An 11,077-nucleotide genomic window follows, 5' to 3' on the forward strand; every position below is an offset into this window, starting at 1 on the left:
GTTGCTTTTGTGTGAGTGTTTGATTAAATTTGCATGATAGAAATCTTTTGTATGATAATCTTGAATGGTTCGAAACATTTAGGGTTTTTATGTGAATGTTGCTACGAATTTGAGAACATGGATCAACTTTTTGGTTTTGTGTTCTTGAATCAATAAGTAGTAAAGGTTTTGTACAAAAACCGAATTTAATCAAAGAAGATTGCAATTAGGTGGACTTTTTCATACTAAGTTGCACATTTGAGTTGATAGCCTTTCTAGGTGCTTATTGCGTTAAACATGTATGATTGACTAGCTTTCTAGGGCTTGAATGCATGTTTGATAGGATTAGTCTATGTGCTTTCACTTAGATTAATTAGCATTGAAAGTAAAATATGGGGAATTGTTTGCTTTTAACGTTTCACATGATCAACTCCTCTTGCATGACTATGATGAACAATGATGAACTTGAATTAATTTTAATTATGAGTTTCGACTTTGATCTTTGTTCTCACATCCCATTGATGTTTTTATGTTTTTGCATTTTAATTATTTAGTTACTTTAGTTTTATTTGTTTTCTTAACTTAGTATTTATTTTCGGAAAAAGAAAACCAAAACCAAAAACCCCCCTTTGAATTCGTAAATAATGTGTATATGTGTGAATATTATACTTTGTTTTAATTTTAATTGTTTAATTGTTTGACAATGACAGGTGTACCCTCAATCCCCGGAATAGAACGATCCCTATTTACTTTATACTACTAATGACATTTCAGGGTTAAATTATGCGCTTGCTCAGAGCGTATCAATTTTTGGCGCCGTTGCCGGGGATTGAAAAATCATTTGTCACTTTGTGAATATATTGTGTTGTTTATATTGTGACCGAAAAAAAAAAAAAAAAAAATTTACTTGTTAATTATTTTGTAATTGTCGAAAATTAGTTAATTAATTACTTAGGTTGTTATTTGTATTGTTGAACACGAGTTTAATTGTGAGTTGTAAATTAAAGAAGGAATAGGTGAAGTCGTGTTTATTAATATTGGCCTAAACCCCTTATTGGTACCTAGTTCAGGTCCCTTAAGGTTGAGGGCGGCCTTTATTAACATTCATTGAACTGTCTTCACACTTAGGACCTTTTACATCCAAGTAAGTATAGCCTATGTGGGGTGGTGTCTAGGAAGGGGACAACGTTCATAACGGGTTATGGATTCAGAAGTGCTTACAAATGGGCGTAAACCACTATGTGGGAGTAGCCTATGCCAAAATGGATCCTACCTCTTGTGTTCGCCCTCCCCTACCTGGCCATTTCAGTAAGGTTGCCCAAAGGATGTAGGAGGGACTTAGTGTCTAGACGATTATACTTGGGCCGCACGTCCACTTGATTTACCGCTTGGAATTAGATTTGATATCAATAATATTTATGACAAACGAAAATGTAAGAATATGTTGTGATACATTAAGGTATATTGGATTAAACATAATTTTGGAAAGGTAGCTGTTACAGCCCATTGCACTCCGAGATTCCCTGTTCCGGTACCTAAGTGTTGAAAATAATTTTAAAAATAAAAGAAGAAAAAGAGAAAAGAAAACGAAAAAAAAAAAATTGTTGTAAATAGTGACGTTTTGTACTTTGTGTGATAGTTTTGTACATATTTTTGTCTAATTATACTTGTAAAGAAATAGAATTAAAGATAATAAAATGGAGTTATGAATTTTGTTAAATACTTAATTGTTGTGAGTGTGTAAAATCGTATGAGTAGACAATGGCCCTTTTGTTAATATTGGCCTTAACCCTTCATTCGTACCTTTCTAAGGTCTTATGAGGTTGAGGGCGGCCTTTATTAGCATTTGGAGAACAATTTAACACATGAGTAATTTCCAAGCTGAGTAAGGGGCATTACAGATGGTGTCTTAGGTTGAGACCCTGGGTGATGGGTTCAAATTGGATCTTAGAGATACTATAGACTGTGCGTAAACCACAATGTGGAAGTAGCCAATAGGGGCGTAAACCTCAATGAGGGAGTAGCCTCCGTAGTATCACCAAAATGAGTCCTCCCTTTCACTTACCTCTTAATCTGGCTATCTGGCCTTCTGAAACAAAGGAAAGTGACTTATGTCTAAGCGACTATCCCTATATCGTAGCTCACCAATAGTAGTGGTTTCTATTGGGCTCGACTTACAACTTGGAATCAATTGAGTTATTAACTATGTTTATAACATTTCCATGTAAAAATAAAATACTTGTACATACCCTTCACATGTAAATTGGTTTGTTTCATACTTCTCTTACTTGTCCAAACTTTGTAAGTCTCTTTTGTTGAATTGTGAATAGTGACGTTTTTCTTGTATAAAATATTAACTTGTATTTTGTGTATTTTGTAATTTACTAACTTGTGTACTTCTTAATGTTGTTCAGGATATCCATGAATGACCGAGCCTTCTAAAATCCCTAGTGCACGAGAGATTGAAGAAAGACTTGCTCGTTTGAAGAATCCTCCACAACTTGAGTACAGAAGAACTTCCTCTTTGCCATTCAAAGATTATAAATTTAACGAGCAAGGGAAGAGGATCTATTCTTCTGAGGAGTCCACATCACCTACACCTACTCCATCTCCACCTTCACGTACACCTTCACCTTTGGTTTCGTCCAATTCCACACCACCACCTTCACCACCACCTGAAGAAGTCAAGGAAGAGAGAATGGCATCCATTAGGGAACTCTCCACAGCAACAGTCGAAGGAGGACCTCCTTCGAGTATTGTGTACCCTGCCCCTGCTGCAGGAAGACAGGCAGAGTTTGAGCTGAAGAGTGGATTATTGCACCAGCTCCCTACTTTCCATGGCCTCAATATGGAGGACGCCAACAAGCATCTTCGAGCATTCCAGGCTGTGTGTGCAAATATGCAACCACAAGGAGCAGATGAGAACATTCTCAAGATGAAGGCATTTCCTTTCTCCTTAGCTGACAGAGCCAAAGATTGGCTATATGAGCTTCCTGCTGGACGTATCACTTCATGGGACACAATGATGAAGGCCTTCTTGGAAAAGTACTTCCCAGCTTCGAAGGTCATCACACTCAGAAATAAGCTCAGTGGAATCGAGCAAGCCCAAGATGAGTCCTATTCTGCCTACTATGAGCGGTTCAATTCCTTACTTGCACAATGCCCTCAACATCAGATGAAGGATGAGACCCTCCTTACATGTTTTTATGAAGGACTCCTACCTTTGGAAAGGCAAATGCTTGATGCTGCAGCTGGAGGAGCTTTTGTGGATAAGTCACCTGCTGCTGGGAAAGAATTGATTGCTAATCGTGCCTTGAATACTCAACAGTATGATGGTGTGAGACAAACCACTCGTAGGGTCAATGAGGTGAGCACTAGTCCTGCCATTGCGGATCAATTGAGCAAACTCACCCTTCTTGTGAACAAAGTGGCGACTACTCAAGGCCAAGGAGGACCTTCTGCTTGTGGGGTATGCTTTACCCAAGGACATCCTACGGATCAATGTCCTCAACTAAGTGAGAATGGTGGTTGGGAGTCTGTGAATGCCATAGGAGGCTATCAAGGGAACCAAGGGGGTCCCCAACGTCCAAGGTATGATCCATATTCGAATACCTATAACCCTGGATGGAGGGACCACCCCAACTTCAAGTGGACCAACAATGAGAATGTTCAGAACCCTCTTGGTGGGACTTTCCAACGTCCTCAAGGACCTTCATTCCAAGGACCTTCTTTTCAAAGGCCTTACATGCCTCCTCAACACAACATAGGGAATTCAAATTCCCACTATGATAAGACGATTGAGGCATTGACTAATTCCACTCAGGCATTGACTAGTGCCACACAGACTTTGCTACAAGGACAACAGAACCACACCAAGGACATTGCTGACCTTAAGAAACAGATGGGACAAGTGGTGGACTTCATGACCAAGTTTCATGAAACTGGTAGGCTTCCGAGCAACACAATTCCAAACCCAAAAGGAGGCTTTGAAGACCCAACCAGCTGAGGACGAGAGGAAACCAAGTCTAGGCTGAAAGACTATAAACATTAAGCGCTGCTTGGGAGGCAACCCAATTCAGAAGTAGCTGTGGAGGAGCCTTCAACGCAGATTTTCTTCTTCTTCCCTACTTCTTTATTTTGTAACTTTTGTTTTTCTTTGAACTTTATTTTCGTAAATTCCATCTCTATATGCTTAAGTGTTTCATTGCATGCTTATAATTGATTACATTGAGGACAATGCAATATTTAAGTGTGGGGGAAGGGATTTATATTTTGAGTCTTTGTCTTTTATTTTTGAGTCATATATATGGAAAAATACAAAAAAAAAATCGAAAAATGTCAAAAATGAAAAAATTTTCGTTGCTTTTGTTTTTGTTTTGAGTCATAGGATGCCTTTCAACTGTCTAGGATGATTCTATATCTCTGAAATTATAACTAAAAGAGGATCACAATATTGAGATGATTTTAACATGGTATTCTTTGGTTAATTGAGATATATGAAAAATGTATGCATGTGTAGTGGATATGGATTGCATGACCTTGGTACAGAATATGAGCATGTTAGGATGAGTTGTGATTCATAAAGCCTATGTGAGATATTTGAGCCATGTTCCTTTTTCTTGGAGTGATAAATGAAAAATATACTCTTATTTTCTTGGCGATGTTTTGATGATCTCATTATTCTTTCATCTTGATTGATTGCTTGCCATAGATTAAGTTTAATGGACTAGAGAATGCTAGAATTCGCTCTTGTGCTTGTTGAGACGTGATATCAATACATGGCCCTGATTCTGGAAGGGATAGAGGCACCCTAGGAATTACCACCATTGCCATATTAACTTGTGTCCCTATTTGTGCCCGTCGTGGGACCCCCCTAGATAAGCCCCTTTGAGCCTACATTAAGCCTTTTCGTTCATCACCCTTAAAATCATTAACCATGAAGCTTAGTATAGGTACAACCCTACCCTTTGTTCTAAGAACTTAGTGGAGCTATCTTTTGAGACATACTACATGGGTTTGGCGCTAAGGATGAAGATTGAGAAGAGGTGAAAGTTCAAGTGTGGGGGTAGACTTGTCCATGAAAATAAAATTATGAGAAAGCCGAAAAAAAATGAAAAGAAAAAATTGTATACGGCTAGAAAATAAAAAGAAAAGAAAAAGAAAGAAAAATGTTTATGGATTAAGTCCCCTATACTTAGTGATTTTGGAGTTCTGCTTTAAATTGAAGGCCCACTACAGAAAAATTCGGCCTTTGTCCATTTCACTAGAGTCAAGGGAATTTACATTGAAGATAGGGCCCAACATGAAGACATTTGGCCCTTTTATGTTACCTCTATGGGGAAGTGACGTTTTTGCAATGCCTTGGTGGAAGATTTCGAGATCTCTACATTCATATGAGCTCTACTAGGTTTTTAGGACACTTTGATAAATCCTTATATTTCGTTTCTTTAAACCTTGAGCCTTGGCCCCATTATAACCCTTGAGGGGACCTTCTTGATCCTTAAGATGGGACAGCCTTTGATGTGGAGATGAGTTACAAGAGTTGAACCTATGGCAGTCCATTCGTGCAAGTAGTTGGTATCCTTCATGAGATCTTAAAAGAAAATATATATGTGCTTTCGTTTCTATATATGTGATACACCTTGTTTATCTTTCACATATACTTGAGTGAATAAGCTTTTACGCATTGCCATGATCTGAGAGAAGAAAGAGGGATATACTTTGTGAGATTTGAATCATACTTGTCTGAAGCATGCTAAGCTTAAACCAAACCCATCACCATTGTTACAACCAAGTCCTACTTGTGTATGTGTGGATTATATGTTTTAATTAACTCTCGAATGCCTAAACATAGATTCTTGGTTGAGTGCTAATCTTGGTGTTGTGAAAGTAAGAGATTGCTGAGACAAATAGTTGAAGGGCAATAGAGTCATTTTGGTTGTTTGAGTCTTTAATTTTCGTTGAGTCTTAGTGTGTGTCTTTGTTTGATTTTGCTAAGGGACTAGCAAAAGCTAAGTGTGGGGGAATTTGATAGGAGCATTTTAATGCGACGTTTTAACTGCATTTCCTTACATTTCTTGCGTCATTTCCTTAGTAAAACTCTGTTTAGGAAAGTTTCCATTCTTTGATTGGGAAAGTTCCTATTTGTAGAAAGTTTCCATTTTTCTTAGTTTCTATTTTTCATTTTTAGAAAGTTTCTATTTTCGGTAGTTTCTATTTTTCATTTTTTGGAAAGTTTCCATTTTCAGTTTAGGAAAGTTTCCATTTTTCTTACTAGTTTCTATTTTCAGGACCTCCGAGCTAAAAAGTGGAAATGAACGCGCAAATGGAAAGAGGAGCTTGCGAACATCAAGACGAACAAATATGAGAGAAAACGGCCCACACATTTGAGCAGAAATGAAGAAACAAGCTTTCCTAGTGCAACCAGGAAACCCTGCGAAATGGAGGAGAGCTTACCAATGAAGTTTCCAACGCAACTATGAAAAGAAATGAAAGAAATGAAGTGTTTTGCGTTGGAAAATAAGAAGGCTTGAAGATGAAGCAACGAGGCCCAAGAACTCTATGGATTTTCGGCAAAATGGATCAAGGCCCACCAAAGCCCATGACATTAGGGTTTGTGACGCAAAACCCTAACCTTAAAGATGTTTGCCGTCCAAAGCAATGAGAGAAACAAGGAAGAGGCGTGGAAAGTCAGAATATTAAAGAGAAATTCGGTAGAGATTTTTGAGGGAGAAATAAAAGGAAGGAGAATATATGTTGAACTCGAAAATCTCTCAAAAGAAGTCTAGATACATTCCTTGAAACCCTAAAGGAAGTTTGGCCGAATTGGAAGTGCAAAATCAGAAAATATCTCAAGGAATTTCGGCAAGTTTATTTAGGGAGATATTCTAGAAAATTATGTGATTGGTTGAACCATGTCATAGGGCTTATGTGGCAAGCTTACATTGGAGGAAGATATGTGGATTAAACAAGTCATTGCCGTGAGAAACTCTAGAGAATTGCACGGCTTGGAGACCAAGTTTGCCGTCCCCTATATAGTCTCTCTTCTTCTCAACGTCAAAGGGGCCTCTCTCCATACAATTTACAACTTAGAAAAAATCAGAAAACTCTCTAGCCTAGCCGTGCTCCTCTCCATCCTCTAGGGCAACCACGAAGTGCAAGCAAGGCCAAGGAAGAAGAAGACAAGCCGTGAACACCATCCATCCTCCACCTTGAAGATTGCTTTCGAAATTCAAGAGACCACATCATCACTTCATTCATCTCACCTTCATCACGGTGTAATCCGATTCCCCTTGTAACTTTGCTTTGTATTTTCGTTGGTTTTGCCCTAGTTGACACACATGTTTGAACAAGTGTTGATTTCTGAAATTTTGTGATTAATTGTTAATTTTCAGATTCATATATTGCGATTTATGGTTGCTTTTGTGTGAGTGTTTGATTAAATTTGCATGATAGAAATCTTTTGTATGATAATCTTGAATGGTTCGAAACATTTAGGGTTTTTATGTGAATGTTGCTACGAATTTGAGAACATGGATCAACTTTTTGGTTTTGTGTTCTTGAATCAATAAGTAGTAAAGGTTTTGTACAAAAACCGAATTTAATCAAAGAAGATTGCAATTAGGTGGACTTTTTCATACTAAGTTGCACATTTGAGTTGATAGCCTTTCTAGGTGCTTATTGCGTTAAACATGTATGATTGACTAGCTTTCTAGGGCTTGAATGCATATTTGATAGGATTAGTCTATGTGCTTTCACTTAGATTAATTAGCATTGAAAGTAAAATATGGGGAATTGTTTGCTTTTAACGTTTCACATGATCAACTCCTCTTGCATGACTATGATGAACAATGATGAACTTGAATTAATTTTAATTATGAGTTTCGACTTTGATCTTTGTTCTCACATCCCATTGATGTTTTTATGTTTTTGCATTTTAATTATTTAGTTACTTTAGTTTTATTTGTTTTCTTAACTTAGTATTTATTTTCGGAAAAAGAAAACCAAAACCAAAAACCCCCCTTTGAATTCGTAAATAATGTGTATATGTGTGAATATTATACTTTGTTTTAATTTTAATTGTTTAATTGTTTGACAATGACAGGTGTACCCTCAATCCCCGGAATAGAACGATCCCTATTTACTTTATACTACTAATGACATTTCAGGGTTAAATTATGCGCTTGCTTTGAGCGTATCAAACACATAGAAAGGCTATCAACTCAAGTGTGCAACTTAGTATGAAAAAGTCCACCTAATTGCAATCCTTTTCAATTGAATTCGATTTTTGCACAAAACCTTTACTACCTTTCGATTTAAGTTACACAAAACCAAAAAGTTGATTTATGTTCTTAAATTCTTGCACCACTCATACATAAACCCTAAAAGTTTCGAACCATTTAGAATTAACATACAAGAGTTATCAATTAAGCAAATTCAATCGAACAATCACACAAAAGCAACTAAGAATCACAATACAAGAATCGAAAACTTCTCAATCAATCATAAAATTTCAGAATTAATAATTTGTTCAAACATATATGTCAACTAGTTCATAACCAACGAAATTCAAAACAATGTTTACAAAGGAGAATCGGATTACACCGTGGATGGAGGATGAAGATGGATGATTAACGTTGTGGTCTCTTGAATCTCGAAAGCAAGCTTCAAGGATGGCGATGGATGATGACTTCTCACGGCTTCTTCTTCTCCCTTGGCCTTGCTTGAACTCGTGGAGATGACTAGAGGATGGAGAGAGGGATGAAGATGCTCACGGCAACAAGAGGATTTTTCTGATTTTTTAAAGTATATGGAGAGTCTAAGGTCCCTTGAACGTCAATATGGGAGAGTATATATAGGAGCACGGCCTCCTTGCTCTCCAATGCTAGCTTGCCAAATAAGCCCTATGAAATGATCCAACCAATCACAAAACTCCATTTTAATTCCCTAATAATCTTGGCCGAAATTCCCTTGCAAATATTCTGATTTTTTTCTCTTTTATTTCGGCCAAACTTCCTTTAGGAATTCTAGGGATGAATCTAGACATCTTTTGAGCCGTTTCTTGATGTCCACACTTTGTCTTTCCTTAAAACTCTCCCCTAGAAAATCTCTTGGCGTAATCTTCTTTTAATTTCTGATTTTCACGCCATCTCCCTTGTTTATCTCTTGGCTTTGGACGGCAAACATCTCTAGGGTTTCTTCATTGCGTCACAAACCCTAATTCCATGGGCTTTTGTGGACCTTGATCCATTTTGCCGAAAATCTAAGTCAATCCATAGAGTTCTTGGGCCTTGCTGCATCATCTTCAAGCCTGGTCATCTTCCAATGCCATGTCTTCATTATTTCGGTCAAGTTTCTTGGTTAGCTTCGGAATCTTGCTTGGTACACTTTCCTCTTTTGCGCAGGGTTTCCTGGTTGAAACAGGAAAGCTCATTTCTTCATTTCTGCTCAATTGTGTGGCCCTTTGCATCTCATTTTTGCTCCCCTTAACATTCGCAAGCTCCTCTTTCCATTCGTGAGTTCATTTCCACTTTTTAGCTCCAAGGTCCTGAAAATAGAAACCGTTAATGAAAAATAGAAACTTTCCTAAAATGAAAAATGGCAACTTTCCTAAACTGAAAATGGAAACTTTCCAAAAATGAAAAATAGAAACTACAAAATAGAAACTTTCTACAAATAAGAACTTTCCCAATCGAAGTATGGAAACTTTCATAAACAGAGTTTTATTAAGGAAATAACGCAGAAAATGTAGGGAAATGCAGTTAAAACGTCGCATTAAAATGCTCCTGTCACAAAACCTTCCAAAACACATGTCGTTTTGGGTTGGGGATAGAGGATGTAGACCTGTGTTTGCAGCGTTCCTGGTGTGTGATTGGTCCGAATCCATCGTCTCTCTGTAGGGATATATAGAACAAGCCTATATCAATCATACATCTCAAGCCTAAATACTGTTTACTCCTTATATTTATATGGTTTCATCGTTTCAGTCCCTGACCTTTGAATTTCACTTAAAAAGTCCCTGAACTCGCAATTTTCTCCCAATTAGTCTCTGCCGTCAAAGACTCCGTTATTTTGTTGATGTGGCGATCGTTTTTCCCCTAAAAAGTCTATTATACCCTCACTTATTTTTTTTAAAATTAATTTTATTCTCTCTCTCTGTTTGTTTTTTTTTTACCTCTTCTTCTTCCACATAGAGCGTCTTCTTCTTCTTCCAAAAACAAACCCAAAATAAACCCAGCTCTCTCTCATCTCTAGACCTTCGACGACGCTGAACAATTGAAATTGAACAAAAACCCCAAACTCCAACCTTGAACAACTAGAAGAAGAAGAAGAAGAGCCCCAAAACGACGAAGATGCCCCTTTTCTCTCTACCTTCTTCTTCTTCACACCCAAATTAATCACCATAACCACCACTGAGCTCTCTCTCCATACCCAACCACCGATCCCATTGCAATCAACATCAAGCCTAAATGCCTTCATATCTTCATGAAATTACCCTTTACATTCTCAGGAAACCCACTTCATCACTTTAGATTTACTAGGCCTGATCTGGAAATACAGTGGAGAATGAACAACTCTTTCATTCTTACGAAACTCTGCTCGTCAGCTAACTTCGGCGGCTAAAAACTCCATCTTTTGTTGCTCAGATAGTCATGACTTCTTCATAAAAGTTGTTCAAAATCGAGTCTTCTAAACTGTATTCAAATTTCATGAAAATCCAACGGTTGAATCTTCCAAAATCAAGGTAAAACCAATGACTGTTCATACAAAATTCTGTTTTGAGAGGAAATGATGAATTGACTCCAATTCGTATTTACATGTCCTATTTCCTTTCAAATCCAGACCCTCTTCGAAATGGGTCGAGTTCTTCTCTCGAGATTGAATTCAATTCATGAAGTACTCATTTCAATCTTGAGCAAGTTGAAGCCATCAAGGAGAGAGAGAGGCAAAGGGAGAACATATGCAATCTGGGTACCTTGCCCAGCCCAACACCAACGCCGCCCAAGCCGCCCAGCGCCGCCGAAACCCGCCTATCTGTTCTGGGTATTTGAGTTTTTGGTAAGGTTTTGCTGAGTGAAGTGTTTTGATTCAAAATCTC

This window comes from Rosa rugosa, chromosome 7, assembly GCF_958449725.1.
Source record: "Rosa rugosa chromosome 7, drRosRugo1.1, whole genome shotgun sequence".
NCBI lineage: Eukaryota > Viridiplantae > Streptophyta > Magnoliopsida > Rosales > Rosaceae > Rosa > Rosa rugosa.